The following is a 20,511-nucleotide window of genomic DNA, read 5'->3' as shown; positions in this document are numbered from 1 at the left end:
TGTCCCCTCATTAAAGTTGATGCTTCTCATCACCATCCCATACCACTTAAATAAGCTATCAGTACAGAAGTTATCTACAAGGCAGTCCACATAATGGAAAAAAAAAAAAAAGTCCTCAAAACTAGAAATAGAGGCTACCAGATCCAACAGGTTGCCAGATTTAGAAAGGAAAAATACAGCCCCCCCCCCCCCCCCCGCCCGGGTTAAATTAGAATTTCAGATAAACAATGAGCAATTCTTCAGCATAAGTATGTCCCAAGCTGCATGGGCCATAGTTGGCCAAAATAATTATTCCTTGTTATTGGACTTTCCCATTTAACGGGGCGCCCTGTATTCCCCCAGGCAACCTCACAGAACCCAAGGCGCGCACCCCAGGCCCAGCGACCTCGGAGCTAGTTTAAAACCCAGGACCCGCCGGCTGGGCCGCGCCCCCTGATTGGCCGAGGCGCGCCCGCCGCCCCGCCGGCCGCAGGCGTCACGCAGCCCCGGCAGCTCCGGCCCCGCCGCCGCCACCTCCTCGTAGGCAGCCCCGGTCGGCGCAAGTGCGGCGCGCGCGGGGGGAGGGGGCGCGGCGGAGCGCGAGGCTGGCGTCGGGCCGCCGCCGGCCGGGCGGGATTAAGTTTCTCGGTCGTGCGTGAGTGTGCGCGTTTATCTCGAAGCTCCTCGCCGGGCCGTTATTTCAGCAGAGAAGAGGGCGAGCGGGAGCGAGGCGAGGCTCCCGAGTCCCCGGCGACCCCGGCTCCCCAGCCCTCCTCCCACTCTGCGCTCCCGCCCGGGGCGGCCGCCGCTAGCCGGGTAAGCGGCGCCAAGGCCCGGGCCCTGGAGGCCGGAGCGCGCCCCCGCGCTCTGAGCGCGCGCCGGCCGGGAAGGTGCGCGGACGCTGGGGGCTCGGCGCGCGGGGCAGGCGGGCGGGCGGGGTGCGTTCGCCCCACCCCGCGCGGCCGGGCGGTACCGGGAAGCCGCTGCTCCTCCGGCTCTTTGAAAGGATGGAATCTGGAAGTTTCCATGCTACTTGCATGGCCCCGGAGCGCTAGTCCCAGTCCTTTCAACCCCCACCCCCCGCCCCTTTGCCTTTGCTTACTCTAAAGGGTTTAAAAGTTATTTTTTTTTTCTTTCTCTTCACCCGGAGGGGCCCTGGGATGGTGCTGGGGAGAGGAACCGCGGGCCTGGCGCGCGGCCAGGCGCTCCGGGACTCAGGAGCCTGTTGCTCGCCGCTGGTGTGGCCGCGCCCCGGGCCGGACGCCCCCTCCACGGTTACGCTGTGTCGGCCGCATAGGTCGGGGGAGAAAGCCTCCTCGACTGGCGTCTCTAGCCTCGTCTGCAGGACCCCAAGCGCGCCGCTAATTGGTACCCGCCCCCCCATCCCCTGCGGCGCCTGTGCCCTTTCATCCGCTGACCCGCATGGTGGGAGCAGTGGGCTCTAGCCACCCTCTTCAACTACCCCGCGCCAATGGGGCGTCTTTGTCTGCGATTCGCAGCCGGAGGATGCCGGATGTTCCTCGGGAAGCGCTGTTCGGGAGACGCTTTGTGTCTTGGGAGTTGTGTGTGTGTGTCGGGGGTGGTGATGGTGTAAATTTTTGCTTGCGTTCTTTGCAGAGGCACAAAGGCCGGGCTGTTCTTTACCGCAGATCACATGGAAATTCAAGCTGGGACTGCCTAATGTAGGAGGGGCCGGGCGACAGCCGGGGGTTGGGGGTGGGGGGACGGGTGGCTGCCGCTGCGCAGTGGCCAGGGGCGAGTCGAGGGCGGCGGGACATCTCCATCGGTCTCTGCGGGTGGGGCTTGCAGAGCTTGCTCAGCTGGCAAAGAACCCGAGCGTGGGCGCTGCGTTTGGGGAGGGTGCTGGTGCGGGTGCGGGTGGCAGCTAGTGTTTCTTAGGTAGCATCAGATAAAAGGACCATGACTTCAGCCTAGAAAGAATACTCACCATGTTCGTTTGATGTCCAGAGGGGAAGAATCTGAAAAGTGTCTAGACGCTGTCGCCCAGCTTTGATGGACAGCTGTAGTGTAAACATCCCTTTTGTTTTTCTGTAGACATTCCTCATTTAGATTACCTTTAACAGAATTAAAAAAACAACACGACTGAAAAACTAAGGAAGTGATGGTTTGGGGCTTGGGGTTTTTTACATGCTGACTTTGGGTATATGTGATTACAATGAACTTTTTTGAAGGGTTCAATCAACCGTATCTAATATACACTTTAGCGCCTGGTAGAATTTAGGTAAAAAGAAAACAACGACAACAACAAAACTTCAGTTTCCTAGGTCTGAGCTTCTTGTACAATGTAAAGTTCTGGATGGATGCACCTGTGCCCTTGCCTGAAGGAGGGGATGAGAGGGTTTAGAGGGTGGTGGAGATAATCTTGTCTGGGATGCCCAGATTTCTTACTAGCTAATGAGGTATTTTACAAGTGGGCGGGTCTATCTAGATGGGACTCTATCCTTGCTCAGTTCATTTAAGGTCTTTGAAAGGGGAGGTCTCTGAACTTGAAGGCCATTGGCCAAATTGGCCAGAAGCAGCCTGTTTTTCCCTTAAACTGTAGGAGTTAGAAGTGGTTTGTGCATTTTTATAGTGAAAAAGGTCAAAAGAATATATCATGGCATGTGAAAATTATATGGAAATCAAATCTGTGTGCATAAGTAAAGTTTTATTGGCACACAGCCAAACTCATTCCTATTGTGTATGGCGGATTCTTACTGTCTTTGTTTGCTTCCACAATAGCAGTAAAAGAGTTGAGTGGTTGCATAGTTGAGACATGAATGTATAGCGTCAAAGTATGGAATGTTACTCTCTTACTCTTTACAGAAAAATTTGCAAACCTAGAGCACGCTTTGAAAGTATTGCTTAGGATGCCTGACCCTGGGTGGATCAGTCACTTTAAGCGACTCCTTTCTGCCCTGGTTTTGATCCCAGGGTGGTAGAATCCAGCCTGAGTTCAGACCCTCTGCTCAGAGGGATCTTGCTTCTCTTTCCCTCTCCCTGCGCCCCTGCAACTTGTGCGCGGTCTCTCTCTTCCTCCCCTTTTCTCTCTCTGTCAAATAACATCCTTAAAAAAAAAAATTGGTTAAATGCCCCCTCCTGTGATGGGTGCTTTGTTTAATTTCATTGCCTTTCACTCTCTGTTTCTGGTGTCCCTGAACTGGCTGGCTTTTCCCCAATAGGTAGACAAGTTAATGTATTGGATTTTCTCATTTACAAGTTTTACTCTCAAAAAGATTTCTTAACCTTTTGGTATTTTTCTTTGTCAGAATCTAGGATTTTTTTTATTTTATTTTTTATTTTTTTTTAAAAGATTTTATTTACTTATTCAACAGAGAGAGAGATCACAAGTAGGCAGAGAGGCAGGCAGAGAGAGAGAGAGGAGGGGAAGCAGGCTTCCTGCTGAGCAGAGAGCCTGATGCGGGGCTCGATCCCAGGACCCTGGGATCATGACCTGAGCCGAAGGCAGAGGCTTAACCCACTGAGCCACCCAGGCACCCCTCAGAATCTAGGATTAAGTGGGTTTTCTGATTGGCAAAAATTACATGTTTAATTAAATTTAATACAGATGGCCAAATTTTAGGGTATTCTGCAGTGAGTTCTAGTGACTTCTTGCTGCCCTGTTACCCGAGTAGTTTTGAGAATTATGGTTTTATTTATTTAGGTAAAAAGCAGCTGGGGTTAGGGGATGTCATGGATTCCTTTTTGCAGGGAAGTTACCGCTTGAGGCAAAGTTAGTTTGTGGGGGAGCTTGACTCTTAACCACTCCTCTTCCTAAACCTTTGCTAAAACAAAAAAATGAAGTTTATTCTCGAATATTACTGAGATTGATCATATGTGTACATGCCTCTAGGATATGTTCCTTTTCTTTCTTTAGCTCCCATTGGTATGTCTTCTTTTCATTTCCCCTCTCATTTCTGGTTTTCTTTCTCACTTTATCCCACTCCTTTTATCGCCTAAGCCTCTTGCTTGTGGCTTAGGCAGAGCAAGGTGTCCATCACAGTTTTTGTGTGCTCCAAATTTCTATCACATATACATTGTCCTACTTGACCCTTAAAGACTTCTTTGCATTTCAGATACCTTTTAAATGCACATATATCATGAAAGAATGAAGGCTGTCCCCAGAGTTAGCTCTATCTCTGCAAATGGGGGGTGCTCAGATTTGTGGAAATCCTTGAAATGTAATTTTGCTTTGATGCAAGCTTTTAGCCTTTAGCTGCTATGGTGTGGAACCTCTCTGCTTTGCAAGAGAGTGCCTAGAATTAAGATTAAGGGACTTAGAAGCTGGCATGCAACAATGAATTGCCTGGAAGATAACTGCCGTGAGTTAAAGGCAGATGCTTTTCTTCATATTACTTCCCAAGTCTGACATCATAGACTTGACTCCCTTAGGTTGGATTGCAGGTTGGCTCCATTTTGTTTATTAGTGATACGTACAAAGTATTTTGTGAATTTCATAAGATGTCTTGAAGTAAAGTTGATATATTGGACTGGGAATGTCCCCATATGCTAGAGCAAACAACATATCTGCCGGAGAAAATTCTATACTTGGAAGTAAAGAAGCAGAAAACTTCCTATGGAATTCAGGACTGCTTGATGGTACATATGAATGATGATATATTTTATTATATTTCCCAAGCGGTTGTATGTGATTTTAAAATACATTTGGCCTAAAGTAGGAAATCGTTTGATATAGTTACATTGTTATGTAGATTACCAACCCCATATTTATAACAAGAAAGGTATTATTTTCTCTTGTGAAATAGTGTCATGTGTAAGAGGGCATCTATATAAACAAAGTTGGGAAGTGATGGTTAGTATGGTAAAGTTGATATACTATGATTAAATAATTATAGTGGGGTTCCGTGTGGGCGAATAAGGAGATGAAGAACTACTTCTACTTAAATAATCTATTGCCTTCGTATGAAATATTTTCTGAGAAGATCTGAGGTAGTTGTTTATTTAGTAGATAATAATAGATGGATTGGAGATATGTTGCATTGGTTTAAGCACTAGGGAGAACATGATATTGCTCTAGAAGCTTACTGTGTTGGTTGAAAAAAAAGATAATCGCACGAAGGAAAGAATAAGAAAGTCTTACACATAGTAGAAGTTATACCATTTCAAAGAAGTTAGAGATCAACATAGAATTGCTTGCTGGCAATTTGTAGATGGCCATCTTCTCTCTCTGTCTCCCAGTTCTATTGGACTATGGGAGTCCCAGTGGCCTCATTTAACCCTAATTATCTCTTTAAAGACCCTGTCTCCAAATACAGGTACAGGGGTTAGGACTTTAACCTATTTATTTTGGGGAGGTAAGGAGGAGGACACAATTCAGCCCTTAGCAAGGTTCTTAAAGACCTAGGTAGAGACCTTGAAGCATGGACTGGTATGGGGTAAGGGAGGGAGTTCATGTAGGAGGCTTTTGTGTTAGTCCAAGCATTATTGTGGTAATTTGATGTTTGGGAAGAAAGAGAAACTGCTGTTTGAGGAAAAAGATTCTTTATCTTTGGCCTGAAGCCTCTTGTTTCCTTTTCCTGGTTTTCACTGAGAAACTGGACCTTGCTTTTTATGGACAGAGCATTATGTTAGTTTTCCTTTTTAAGTGTTTCATAAATGCATTAATTTTTAAAGCTATTTCCTCTATTTAAAAATTCAGTAAAACATTAAATTTGGCGAAGAGGAAATGTTAATGTTTGTAAACATTTCGTGACACATCTGGAATCTGATTAAAAACAGCAAAGCTATTCTTTAAATTACATTGACCAGAAAACTGTATATACTTCGCATGTTTTGTGGGCAAGTAGTTCACGTAATCATTTTTCCCCAGAAATTTCTTCTTTTTAGAAAAAAATTAAGGTTAAATAAGTAATTTATATTGTATCTATAACAAAAACTTCTTTAGGTGTTGAGATTAGATGAGTTAGAGAAATGTTTATGCAATTTTTCCAACTTTGGCCTGCTGAGTTTAAAAAAAAAAAGTAAATTGAAACTTAAATTTTTGCTTATTTTCTTCTTGTTTGTGGTGGTTAAATTTGTTGAGTGTAGGGAATTCTGATTTTTATTCTTCTTTTAGTTTTATTTATGTCTTAGAAAACAATATCCGTTGTTATTTTCTTGTAAAGAATTCTACCTTCAGCTCTAAGGTGCTATAAATAAATGCATGAGGGAAAAGTGAAAAAGAAAACTCTTAGAAGAAAAACAGAGACATTAGCTACAAAAAATTAGGAAAAACCTAATTAGGTGTGTTGATAACTTATGTTGATAATTTGAGTATGTTTTGGGATACTTTACCATTTATTATTTATATTTTAAAACTACATAGTAAAATACATAAGATAGTTATTTCCTTAGTAACTTATTTATTAATAAAAGTAACACTTTTTTTTTAATATGGAAGAGGTGGGCAAGTGCAAAGAAGCAAAAAAGATGCTTTTGAGTCACTCACCCATATATCGTCCCCCCCATAATACATATGAATAAATAGCACTGTGGATCAGTAGATTTCACTGATTGCTCTTTTTCTCAGTGAAGACAATATGATCTGAGATTATTAAACATCCATATGTAGATACCATCTCTGTGAACCAGTGTCTGTTGACTCTTTTGAGGAGATGTAATATGGCTAACTATAACGTGGCACCCAGGACACCAGTGGAGAATCAATTATTTAATCTTGATCTCTGCTTGAAAGTTAATGTTACATAGTCCTACAGTTAATTTTGGAATAACTTCACATTATGTAATTGGGTGGCCCCTATCATGCCTTGCTTTGGGGAACTGGATGCAGGAAATGGTCATGGCAATCTCTCATTCTGTGCCCTTAAGACATCGCAGACCTAACAAAACTGTGATGACAGAATCCGAAAGATTAAAGGTTATTCTGTAGTTTAAAAGGATCCTCCCTGATCTTGACAAGGTATGTCCAGCTTCCCTTAACTTTACTAGGCCCCCTTCACTGGTCCTATTTCTCTAAGTTTGTTGTTGCTGTCTAAAGTTCCTGAAGCTCTAGGTTAGGTGTTCCCCTTCTTCACTATCCCCATTCTTCCAAGGATATTTCATTTTAATAAGTCAGGCATGAAGTCTGCCTCTGGGCAGCATTTATTTCCTTCCTACTGTAGGACTAGAGGAGCTGCAACTGTAGGACTCAGTGGTTTTGTGTGCCCCCCCCTTTCCCACCACACTGGTGTCTTTCCTGGAAGTAGTAAACATAGTCACTCTATTACCTTTCAGAAAAACACAACACGAGAATGCCTTTTTGTTCTGATAGAATCTGCTGACTGTATATATTGTATTAGGCTAAATCACAAGGTATTTTTAGATGTTTTATGGCTGTGGTAGGAAAACCAAAGAAGCAACAGCCCAGAGGCCAGGATTATTGATCCCTGGCCTGCTCTGTGAAGTTCAGTGAACAACTTTTAGGTGTTAAACTAAGGACTTTCAGACCCCTCCCTTTTCTCAGGAAGGGGAGAGGGATCATTTATTTTATTGATGTGTAATTTATAATTGACATACAATTAACTGCATATACTGAAAGTACACAGTTTGTTGAATTTTGACCTAGTTGTAACCATCCCCATAATCAAGATAGTAAACATTTTCATCACCCTTAAAAGTTTCCTAATGACCATTTATGATACTTTCCTGTCTCCCCTACCTACCCATCTCCTGTCTCCAAGGAACCACTGATCTTTCTGTCAGGACAGACTAATTGGTGTTCTCGAGACTTTTAAATAAATAAAATCATACAGGATAATTCTCTCATTTTATCGGACTTCTTTTACTCTATATTTTGGGACTCATCTATGTTGCTTCTATTCATAGTTTAATACTATTTATTTCTGAGTGCTAATTCATTATACTGAATGGATATACCATTCAGAGGTTTTTGTTTGTTTTTTGCTTTTTTTTTTCAGTAGTTTAGAATTCTCTTGCATTTTGGCCATTGTCTTGTATTTGTTCTCGGTTTCAACTTGGGTGGTCAACCTTATGTAAGGGTTAATTGAATTTTTAAAATATGTTAATCATATATAATTTTTTAAAAAACTAAAAAATGTGAAGTAGAGATGTAAAGCTTCCTAATCTTTAAAGGTGTCAGAAGATTATGTAAAAACCAAACCAACCAACAACCAAACAAAAAAATGGTCATATGAGTGTTGAGGCTTTCTGTAAATTTTTGTATCCTACCTTGTGAAGTCAGTATTGAGCTCAAATATTTAAGACTGCTTGGCTAATTCTCTTACTTGCATATTTTTTATAGTTTTTGATAGATTTATATGTCCCTTCTTGTGACAAATTTATGTGATAATCATATAGTAAATATGATAATTAAGTTGTAATTTGATGCCTGAATTATCCAAATAATTGCCATTCAGTATCTGTTATACCTAAGATGGTCAGACATAAAAAGAATTAGAGAAAAGATGATCATCATATTGTGAAAACACGTTTTTGTGGGCTTCACTCAGATATTTTGGGCCAAACACTTAGTTGATTGTCTCTACTTTCTAATGACTTAATTGAAATTAAGTGGCAAAAACAAAAAAGAGCAAAAACCAACCCAAACAACATCAGTTAAGGCGTGCGGTCTCTGGATTATTACAAAAGTAAAAGTTGGTCTATAATCTTAATATTAACAGTTAGTCCTTTAATTACCATGGTAAAATACAGTTAGTGAATGTAGTTAAGTTGTAGAAGAGTTAATTAAGAAGCAAATAGTCATGTTTATTGAAAGAAAATAAGACCTCTTAAAATGTTTTCAGAGAGAAAATGCCAGTTGTCAGAGATGGCCCTAGTGAGTCCTATGGAATTAATGTAACTAAGTAGTGTAGCCTATTACAATTATCTGTGAATTAGTAATTAGGGAGTTGAATTGGTCTGTGTTTATTTATCTTATATGGCTAAGGTTCATGTTTGGATAGGTTCATAAGAATTTGGATTCCTTTATATAATTTCCCCTTGTCCATACTACTTGGAATCTTGCCAGCAAGATGTAAATTGTCATCTGTTTTGCTTACTTTCCTCTGTGTATTCTCAGGAATGTAGACTATCACTGACTGACAAGCTTATCTGATGATTTAGACAATGACATCTCTTGGCGGTCAGAGGAGTACAAGGTTCTCTCTCGCAGTTCTTTAGTACAAATTATGTAAAACATTGCTTTTATAATTGTGAACAAATTTTATTTTCTTCTTAAGTGTATGCATATTCAATTAACAGAAGATCCAAAGGTGAATTTGTTTTGGTTTAGTATGGAGATGAATAAGAGAGGATCATGGCTGATTTTATATACTTTTAGATATATTCTTCTCCCTATATGTAGACTTTATTTCATCTTGGTTTTGATTATGCAGTGATTTTGAATTTACTTTATAGCTGATTGTTTGTTGTCTAGCTAAGATATTTAGATTTCAGGGCCCCTGGCTAGCTTAGTGGTAGAGCATATGACTTGATCTCACGGTTGTGAGTTGGAGCCCCACATTGTGTGTGGAGTTTATTAAAAAAAAAAAAAGGTATTTTGAGCTCTCTGTTTTTGATTTCACCTTATCAAGGTTATCCTCCATAAGTACTCTGTTTTCACATTGGTCTAGGAACCAAAATGATGTCAAATTAAGCTTTATTTGATATCAGTATCAGAAATAACCTTGCCTAGAGTGTTGGCTGTAGTGGGTGCGTTATGAATATGGTACTTAGAGTGATCAAACATGAAGGATCAGTCAGTCTCTCCTTCCTTCCTTCCATCCTTCCTTCCTTCCTTCTTCCACACTTCTTTGTACCCTCAAGGGATTTATTTCTAATTGATTTTTATCCCTAAAATAACTCTTACATATTACATTATATTTTAAAATATTCATGCTCTCCAGGGTTCCAGCTTCATTTCTCCCTTCTTGGCAATCCATACCTTCTTTCTCATTAATCTCCTTTCTTTATTTTCAGCACACCTAGATGCCAGTGATTGCCTACTCTTAGGTCCTCCACGTTCTTTTGTCTGTAGATGCGCAGATGCAGTCGATTCCTTCTTTCAGCAGGTTATTTGGTGAGTGCCTTATCTGACCCAGCCACTATTTCTGGTTCTGGGGACTTAGCCCTGGGAGAAAAAGGGACCATTACTATCACCAAACAAAATAAAACAACAAAAATTCCTACCCCCATGGAACTTAAATTTTAATATTTCCTATTTTCTAGAAACATTTCAAACTGGATATGTTCACAAGGAATGCATTTCTACCCATGCCTCTAAAGACAGAAGACATCTCTCTTTTTGCTCTTTAAGCTGACAATGTCCCAATATTTCTTAGTTTCCCAAATTAGAACCATTGAAAGTCAACTCCATTGGTGTTACTCACTCATTCTGCTTGCCCCTAGCATGCATCTAGAGGTCATTGAATTTTTTCGCTTCCCTCTGATGAATGTGTGTATATTTCCTTGTTTTCCTGGTATCTGCCTTAATCTTGGCTTATATTATTTTTCGATTGGCTTCCTTTAACAGCCTAACATCTGATTACACTATCATAGTTCTTTCTCTTTTTCATGAGTTATTTACCCCATTACCAAGATCGTTTCTCCAGAAAAGGAATTTCAGTTGCCGCCTGTCCCCCCGATCCATTCCACATGCACTGCTATGCGAGCAGTACAAGCGTCCAAGTAGGCCAGAGCCATGGCTTTCCTGGCTCCTGTTTAGTTTGGTAACGCAGTGCTATAGGATCCCTGTCGTTTAAATTCTCTGGTTTCTTTATGATGACATTGCCTTAGCGATGTCCCCTCAGCAAGACATGCCCTTCCCTTTCCTGGCTGTCTCCCATACACTTCTAGGTTCTGCGTCCTTAGAGACAATTCTCATGTCACACCTCCCGATTCTTTCTGATGTATGCCGACAGCACTGGATTTCTCTGTTCTCTCATAGAATTGAGAATATCACGTTGCATTATTTATTTATTATTTAACTGTTTTCCACTAAGTTGAGAGCTCGAAATTAGTTACCTGTCTATATTCAGCTCTACCATATGCTTCAGTGATAGAGGTGGATACAGACTTTGGGGGACCTAAAATTTGTAGAATTTGGTATGGGCCTCTTAAGTAAAAAAAGTAACAAAACTGTGAATACAAAATTAGATGTGAAAGTGCCTATTGATTTAAGTGAGAAGAGAAGGATCCTGGGCAAGTATTTCATGCTAAATCTGCTTAGGGGAATATAAGTGTGTAGTTAAAACTTGCTGAATACAATGCTGTGTACTTATATAGTCTTTTTTTGCTGTTGATTTTCTTAAAATTAGGAAACATTGTGGGTTAGCCATTCTGATGCTAATATTGCTGTTAATACTGCCTAATGCTCCCACAGCACTTTTACTTTCTACATACTTACACATACTTTATCTTACGGAATTTTGACAACTGAGTCACAAGGAAAGTGACTCAGACTTAATGATCTTTACTGTGTTTGTCTGCTTAGTGGGTGACAAAGATATAGAGTTGAAAGTCTTCCTTTGAGATCAGATTTCACTTTGGTGGGGGAAATGACTCAGTTCTTCCTTTGCTTCTATGATCCCAGTAAACACCCTGCTCCGGGCGCCTGGGTGGCTCATTTGGTTAACCAGCTGCCTTCGGCTCGGTCATGATCCTGGAGTCCGAGATCAAGTCCTGCATCGGGAATCCCTACTCAGTGGGGAGTCTGCTTCTTCCTCTGACCTCTCCCCCGCCCTCTCTCTCTCATTCTCATTCTCTCTCTCTCTCTCAAATAAATAAAATCTTTAAAACAAAAACAAAAAACACCCTGCTCTACCTCTTCTTAGGCTGGTGAAGGTTCAGAACTTTTCTGAAAGTTTTGTAAGTGATTTTGCTGCCCCTCCATCTTTTCTATTTCTTTTCCATTTCAGCTTCCTTATCGCATTATTTTTTCTTCCTTTCCTGCTCTGTGTGTTTATCTGTGTCTTGCCATACATCAAACCAGTTCTCTCCCTCTGTCTTTTCTGGTAGATAACACAATACTCTTTTAAGTGTCAGTTCTTTGACTAAGCTGACTTCTAAGACTTAGCAATATTTGGATTCATTTCTACTCCTTTGAAGTATTGTAGGGGGTGATTTTGGGTATTCAGTAGCACAAAAAGTGCATATAGTTTTCAGCAATGGGAACATAAATGTCCTAAAAACTATGTACTTTCTTTACTGCACTTTACTGTACTTTGCAAGTCCCAATTCAGAAATGATCAATTTTCATTTGTGTTGAGGATTTACTGATTTAATAAGCTTGATTAATCTGATAGCAAATTGGAAATAGCAAAATGGAGAGATTGATGTCCAGACACTATTAGAAGACAAGATAACAATAGTAATAGTTCTTGGTATGCTTATTATTTGCGGGTGCTTTGCGTGTTATTGTCAATGCCCACTTTATAATAGCAGCTCAGGATCTCACAATTAGTAAAAATTTTTTTTTTTTTTAAGTGAGCTTTATGAGGTAGTCTGGGAACTCTAAAAGATATGTTCCTGGGGCTATGTAATCTGAAGGTAAATAACTATTTTCTTACCTGTAATAGTAGTATTAGAGCACAGAGCTATGTAGTGGAAAGGTCTTGGTTTTGCTATCAGTCAGAAATGGGTTGACTTTAAGTAATAACTCTGTTGCTGACAAGCTTTGTGATGTGGGGGGGAAAAACACTTTATCTTTTTGATCCTCAATTTTCTTATTTAAAAATGTGTGTATCTAATATGAAGCTCTTGGCAGGATTAAAGGAAAGACATATGTGTGAAGCATATATGCTCTATTTAAGAAGACAGGGATATAGGAAAGCTATTTCATAAATGGTTTAATTTCATACAGTGAAAATATGCTAGTTCATTGCCTAAAAATAGTCACTCATGGAGACTATTTAAGTCCATGGAAGAATTAGTGTTATAGTAGATGCAGTAGCAATCAATTTGTATATGCAGTTTTATTACTCCTTTCACTGAATAGCATTTTTTAAAGCCCCAAATAACAAATTATTACTTTAATTTGTCGATTACAACAAAGCTTAGCTTTTAGACATCAATGGTGAATATATGTTTGGAAACTGTTTCTTGAAGAGAATATTTGATGGTCAATTTATATCTGAGGAATAAAGTTGTTTTTTTTTTTAATCAGCAAAATGACATGGAAAATTAAATAGTTTGTTACTCAGGGAATCTAGTAACAGGCATCAATCTGATTGAATAAGGCTTTTAAACCTATTATTTCTTCCTTCTTCTCTGTCACCAAATCCTCTTGTAGCTGAATTAGATTACTTTTGGCTGATACTTTCAGATAGTTGTTGATGTTTTATTACATAGACTTTTCAGTACCCTCACATAATAATGGCTATAGAAATATGATTGCTTAATAAAAGTCTGAGTTATGTGACCTTGAGGAAGTTAGTAATCTCTTTGACCTTCTATTTCCACATCCGTAAAAATGTAGTGTTAGCAAGTTATGTTATAGGAAGAGTAAAAACTCACACGAAATTTTCCTACATCTTCAAATAAGATATTTGAAATTATAAAGCATTAATAGTTGCAGGAAATGGATTGATTTCTTCTTCCAGCTAAATTTTAGGTTTTGAATTGCTCCTTGAAAAGAATTGCATAAATGGGCTCAGAGAAAGCATGATCTTTCACCAGCCCTTCTCAGTACACACATGATACTTCTTTGTGCAAGGAGCTGGCAAGCAAACCAACAGGGGGTGCAGACTACTGGTCACCGGAGCACTGGGGAGAAAAGCAGCCACATTAAGTATCACTGCAATATACTGTTCTCTTCCCAGAGGATTTCCTATCAGAAACGTGAGCCTGCTCTTTTCTGAGTGAAGTTTGTAATCTTTATCTCTATTCCTATTGAAATTCAGCCAAGGGAATTCTGGAGGGCCACAAACTGAATTTAGGAGGCACTGATTGATGGGGAGGGATAAAAATATCTAATTATGTATAGTACTTAAAGCTCTGTAACAGCCAAGTAGACAATATGATAGATGACAGTCCTCATAATTTTTATAGAAAATATTCCAAAACAGAAGAAATAATTAGGAACAATAATGGGGAAATGGCAGAAGTAGAGTTATTTGGAAAGTTTGGAAAAGCCCTAGAAAATGGAAGAAGAGGTGAAGAGCATGGGTGAAGAGCATGAACTTGAAGTAGTTGGCTGGGGAGATAAGTTGAAACAGCAACAAGGTTATAATATTCTGTGTGTCCTGCCGTGTCTGCCCTCCCCCCCCCCCCCCGTTTCCACCATTTGTCTATATTGAAAAGGTTGTCTGTATACTGTTCTTTAGGGCTTTACTCTGAGGAATTGTTCAGTCACAGTTGACAAAGCCACGTATTGTCCTGCCTCAGTATCATCATTGAGATCTCACAAACTCAATGAAAGTCCTGTCTCTGAGAGGGCAGCTGAGAAATGACAGATATCTTCTGTACTGTCACCTCCTCCTCTAGTTGATAAGTCCTAACAGCAGCTGCTGGCCATGTTTCAGGGTCCGTGGGGACGCTTTGAGTATGCACGGTATTTCTAAACACCAAGGATACAGTTTGCCCCAGGGCCACCGGAGAGTTGCCTCATTCTAGGCAGGCAAAAGGGCAAGAGGCAGGAGCCTGAAGTAATTTCTCTGGAGAATTTATTACCACCTGAGAATTCTGTGGCACTAAGTTAATCCTTCTGTGCATTTTTGGTTTCCCTCAAGAAAATTACATGATTGGAGTGAGTGCCTATGGGCAGCAGCTGCCTCTGGAGTCTGATGCCAACCCATTGTTGTTCCCCTGCAAGGGCAGCCCTTGGAGGAATCCTGCTGCCTGGTTCTGTCCAAGAAATATGCTGGCCTGTTGCATCTTGGTCCTTAACACTGAAAATGTGGTAGCAAACAGTGGCAAACTGCCCAGCAGTCTAAATTCCTCTGAGTTTAGCTAGGGAATGAGAGAACAGAAGAATCTAAATGTGCATTTTCAGAAGCATCTGAATCTTTTCCCTGAGTCCCCGTGTTTGGTGTGAGTTAACAATTTGGGAGGAGGGCCCCTGTCATTACAGGGATGTATTAAGAGAGAACATTATGGGTGGAAAATATGTAAAAAAGGGCACCCAGAGAGAAGGTATTGTGGAGTCCATAGTGTGTGTGTGTGTTGGTTGTTTTTTAAAAAAAAATTATGTGGGAGGGTAAGGAGAAAGGAAGTAAATTTAATACAGTAGACTGTGAGCAGAATTGATTTATCTAATATATTTAAAAAGAAAGTTCAGCCTTTCAGATAATCAGTTGAGTAATAGGTAACAGCTAAGGTTCTCATCCCAGACACACTGTTGATTTGTCATGTAACCACACCTCCGTGAGTTTTAGCATGTCTGTGAGCTGCATGTTTTTTGTTGTCCTTTTAGCACTAACATTTACTTCATACCTGGGTGTGAGCAATAAATAGGAGAGATTAACTCAAAAGTGTCACAAAATATAATTTAAGTGTGTAATTCTAGAAGTGGTTATGAATCTGGTAAGCATCTTTATAAAGTAAGTATCTCTGTGCTTCAGGGAATCTGCAGTTAAGGATAGAACATGCATACTTTTTGAAAGGACAGTGGACCCTTTACCTCTGGCCAACAGTCTTGAAAATAAAAGGGAGTAGCTTTCAATACAAAAATAAGTTCAATGAACATGTTTGTTAGTATAAATATATTATTGTGTAAGTATACCAATAATATTCCAATTTCTGTATTTTATATATTTTCCTTTTAAAAAAAATTTCTTTAAAGATTTTATTTATATGACAGAGAGAGAGGGCGAGTGAACACAAGTAGGCAAAGTGGAAGACAGAGGGAGAGGGAGAAGCAGGCTCTCTGCTGGGCAGAGAGCCCAGTTTGGGGTTCAATCCCAGGACCCTGGGATCATGACCTGAGCTGAAGCCAGACACTTAACCAACTGAGTCACCCAGAGTACCCCTATATTTTCCTGCAGGTTTATTTTCCCTATTAAGAAATTAATATGTGAGGGAATGAGATATTATTTTCACCAAAACTTGTTTAGAGTATGTGGATTTGTGGTCAGAGTAATGTATTTGATTTATATATATCTACATAATTGTGGATTAATTTGCCATTTCTCCATTTGTAGTATTAGGTTAGATATATTATGTGATTATTCATTATATTGAATTGTCATTTGAATATGTATGAAAGATAAATATATTTTCTCTTAGTTGAAGCATTTATATTTGTGTTCACCCATCTTGGGTTCACCCATAATTTCCAGATGTGGGGACTTTGGTCTGTACTGTATATACTTTCAGAAGTAGAACAGCAACAGTCATCTATCACTTCCTGCCCTGCTGTTTTCTCTCTCACACAGAGTTGGCTAATCCAGAGCCATAAGCTTCTGCTTCTAAGGCTCTTACCTAAAACTGCTTGGTGAAACTAGCAGTTGAGTAGCCATCAGGAAATCTGAATAAAGCTTTGTTTTTAAAATGAAAATTTAAAAAATGAAAATTCCTTATGAGATATTAATTTTTGAAGAAATGTTTTTATAACATTTCATTTCCGTTTGCTGCAGTTAAGTAATCTAGCCTGAATCAATTGTTTTTCTGGCAACATTTATCAATGGCAAATTTTTTTTTTCAAGTAACTTCATAGTTTGAGGTGAAATTTTTTTCCCCCTGAGGAAGAATGATAGGATTTCAAAAACATTGTGAATTATGAAGAAGGAAATAATCATCTCTAGTTCTATCCTGCATAATTAGACATTAAGATTTTCACATGTTTACTGCTGTCTATTATTTTTCTAATTTTTATTAGAAAAAATTTCAAATGTACATTTTACAATGTACATATTACAATAAATTATTATTATAGAGAATCCTCATGTATCCATCATTCAGTTTTAACAGCCTTTTGTTCATGGCCAGTCCTGTTGTTTCTGTCCTCTTCCAGAAGCATATCTTAAACATTTCACCATTTTATCCATAAATATTTCAACCCATTTACTTTTTGCATTTGTACTTTAAAAACATTCTAAAAGTTACAGTTTCCTTAAGAAAAAATGGAGAAAGCTTAATCTCCCTTTAGATCCCTCTGATCTGAGACTACCATTTTCATCTGTCTGAAAGTAACTACTACTGTAATTGATTTCAAGAATGTGTCTTTTTAATTCATTGTTGGATATGATGAAAATTTGTGTATATATATTTATATGTAAGGATATATTGTTATTTTATATACATTTTAAAATACAGGTAAACAATATCAAACTATTCTGTCACTCTCTGCATTTTTGAAATGTGGACTGTAAATTTATTCTTAATAAGTGAGTCAAACCCATTCATATTTATTGTGACTACAGATGTTTGGATTTATTTTTTCCTTTTTTCTTTTTTTCTCTGTTCCCAGCCTCTTTTAGATTGCTTTTTTTTCCTGGTTTATAAACTATAGGTTCCATTTCTGTTTTTTTTTTTTAAATGTTACTTTAAATTTTTAATGTGTGTATTTGTCTTATTTTTCTAATGGAGTTTGAAATGGAAGTATTTCTATTCTCCTATGACTGTAATTTGTTAGCTAGAAATATTTTAATTATTTGTAAATGTTTTTCAGAGTTACTGTGGTTTCACTGAGAGAATGAAACCTTGTGAATTAGATTTCACTTGCTTTTTCAATAGCAGATTTGTTTTGTTTGGTTGGAACCTAGTGGTTTTCTTAGGCTTTGATTGAAACTGAATACTTTATAGTATTTTATTGACCTGCCATAGTAGCTGCTTCCCCATGCCTTGTTTTTCTGATGTAACTATCCCTCCTGTGAGGTTCTTAATTATTTCAGTGGTCTTATTAAACTTACCTTTGCCTGTAAGCTGCTTCAGATCTTTATTCAAAGTAGAGTGTCCAAAAGAAATAGTTAAAGGAGCCAAGGGTACTTCTATAGCAGAATGCTTGAAGGGATTGGTTTGTGTGGGTTGTGGTAGTGTGGTGCTATACCCAAGCAGGCTGTGATAGAATGGAATAAAGAGCTTCTTACAAATTATCTCTGCCAAAATGGAGTTCACTGTAAGAATTGATGTCAGTGACTGTGTGTCTTAGGGACCAGTTATTCTGTTTACCTCTCATTGGCTGTGTTGGAGCTCCCCAAGAGGAAGACCTGCTGTTCTTGTAATGTCACCCGTGTTCTTTCTCATCTGATTTGTTCTGCAGTCTCATAAATCAGGCTTGTGCCTTATCTTAGCCTTTCATCCTTTACTTATCTTCCTCTTATCTTTGGTTTATTCTCTAGTGTTTCTCTTCTTTAGTTCCCAAGAGACAGAGCCTAGCCTCGGTTCTAGCTTTCCAGTCAGCACTTAGATTGTCTTCCTTTGAATGAGGAGCCTAACCCTTGTTCTCCTGGTTATGGTTGGGAAAGAAGGATACAGCATAGTGTGTAGTAGCATATTCTTTGGAGCATGGCAGTGGGAAGATTGAAATCTGTATTCGTTTAGGCTACCATAACAAATACCACAGGTTGGGTGTCTTAAACAACAGAAATTTAATTCCTCATAGTTTTAGAGGCTCGAAAGTCCAACATCAAGGTCTAGCAGGGTTTGGTTTCTGATGAAAACTCTCTTCCTGGCTTATCAATGATCACTGTCTCACTGTGCCTTACATGGCTTTTCTTTGGTACTCACATGTGGAAGGAGTGAGGGAGGAAGATTTAGATAGATCGTTGTTCCTCTCCTTATAAGACCATCAATCCTACTGGATGAGGACCATTCCCTTTGTGACCTCATTCAACCTTAAGTACATCCTAAAAACCCTATCTCCAAATACAGTGTTTTTGAAAATGCCTCTTACCTGGCCTTCTTATTTCCAGTTTCTCTTGTTTTTATAGGTCTTCCACACCATTACCAGACTGATGTTTCTAAAACAAAGTTTGACCATGTCACACTACACCAAAATAAACTTCAAAGTTAAATGTCCAAACTCTTCAAGAACGGTATACAGGGCCCTCAGTAATTTAGCCTGTAAACACATCTCTAGCTTTATCACTTCTGACTTTTCTTTTCTCCTGCCCCAATCCAGGAATAAGAAGCTACCTGCAGTGCTCAGAAGGAGCCTTGTGCTTTTGCCTCCATGTGGGGAGCTCTCATCATTCCCACTCTGACTCTAACCTGTTCTTTAGGACACTGTGCAGGGGTCTTTGTTTCCAGGAACCTTTCCCTTGCTCTTTAATTTGAGTTTGGTGCCCTGCTTCTGTCATTTGTATTTTTAAGTGTCTACTTACTTGCTTTTTTCTTCTGTTTCCTTGGCCCATGAGTTCCCAGACTGTTTCTTCATTTTTCTAATTCCTCCACCCATCAACATGCCAGTCATGTAGGTGCCCCATGTATTGCTGAATCAGTAACTAGCAAAATTTGAGTTCTTTTCTCACCCTCTGGCCCCCTTAGCATTTTTTACTTTGGACAGGTAATTTATCTTTCTGTTTTATAAAAGGAGGACAAAACTCTCAGTTGGTATTTCGAGTATGTTGGAAAGGTAAGTTTATTTGATACTTAATTTTCTGTCATTCTGGGGAACAGAAAAGAATTAATAAATTCTATTATTGTTGAAAGGATTCAGAAAGATTCATAAATATGAGCTTGAAAATACAAATTTTGTTCATGAATACTTTTTGATCAAGCCTATAGAAATGAAGGAGAAGTTCAAAAGAACAGATACTAAGAAGAGGTGGAGTGGATTCTTTTGGATGAGTGCACTAACATTGGTGGATAGTGAACATTTCTCTAGAATGTGACTTATGATTAGAAGTGTAAGTTTTACTCTCATTGCCAATTTACATTATGACAGACTACCTGCAAATGACTACAGCCTTGCATTTGTCTAACTTTGGGTTGTGCTGCAGCAGCTGTGAATGAGACAGATGCTAAATTTAAATGCAATAAATAGGGGCACTTGGGTGGCTCAGTTAGTTACATGTCTGCCTTTGGCTCAGGTCATGATCCTGGGGTCTTGAGATCTAGCCCTGCATTGGGCTCTCTGCTCAGCAGGGAGCCTGCTTCTCCCTCTCCTTCTGCTTGCCTCTCCACCTGCTCATGCTCTCTCTCACTCTGTCAAATAAATAAATAACGTCTTAAAAAAATGCAATAAGTGGATGCTGAGTGATGACCAGCCACAAAGCATTGCAGCAAACTCACTTAATAAAGGTATACCTCTTGGGGCGCCTGGGTGGCCCAGTCGTTAAGCGTCTGCCTTTGGCTCAGGTCATGATCCCAGAGTCCTGGGATCGAGCCCCGCATCGAGCCCCGCATCGAGCCCTGCATCGGGCTCCCTGCTTGGCGGGAAGTCTACTTCTCTCTCTCCCATTCCCCCTGCTTGTATTCCCTCTTTTGCTGTGACTCTCTCTCTCTGAAATAAATAAATAAAAATCTTAAAAAAAAAAAAAAGGTATACCTCTTTTTGGCCATAGCAACTTTTTTCTGGATCTCTCTTGAGGCAAGGAAAACAAAAGCAAAAGAAAACTATTGGGGCTTCAACAAAATAAAAAGCTGCTACACAATGAAGGAAACAACAAACAAAAAGGCAACCTATGGAAGGGGAGA

At 39.6% G+C, this 20,511-nt stretch overlaps 1 protein-coding gene across 9 annotated transcripts in view; it reads left to right on the top strand.

Moving 5' to 3' along the window:
* Positions 1 to 492: 492 nt before the first annotated feature.
* Positions 493 to 20,511, top strand: part of MPDZ (multiple PDZ domain crumbs cell polarity complex component) — a 157,393-nt gene continuing 137,374 nt past the window's right edge. For 5 of the 9 annotated variants that reach the window (XM_047699414.1, XM_047699411.1, XM_047699412.1 and 2 more), the window contains exon 1: positions 494 to 795. The gene's annotated coding sequence lies outside the window, so the exon portion shown is untranslated. Of the gene's footprint in view, positions 796 to 1,639; positions 1,662 to 9,915; positions 10,016 to 20,511 lie in introns of those variants that run through there. The other 4 variants (XM_047699406.1, XM_047699409.1, XM_047699413.1 and 1 more) reach the window with 4 other exon arrangements.

The sequence above is a fragment of the Lutra lutra genome, chromosome 13, assembly GCF_902655055.1.
Source record: "Lutra lutra chromosome 13, mLutLut1.2, whole genome shotgun sequence".
In the NCBI taxonomy this organism is placed as follows: Eukaryota; Metazoa; Chordata; class Mammalia; order Carnivora; family Mustelidae; genus Lutra; species Lutra lutra.
The sequence above is the reverse complement of the archived record's forward strand: the minus strand, read 5'-3'. Positions and strand labels throughout refer to the sequence as shown.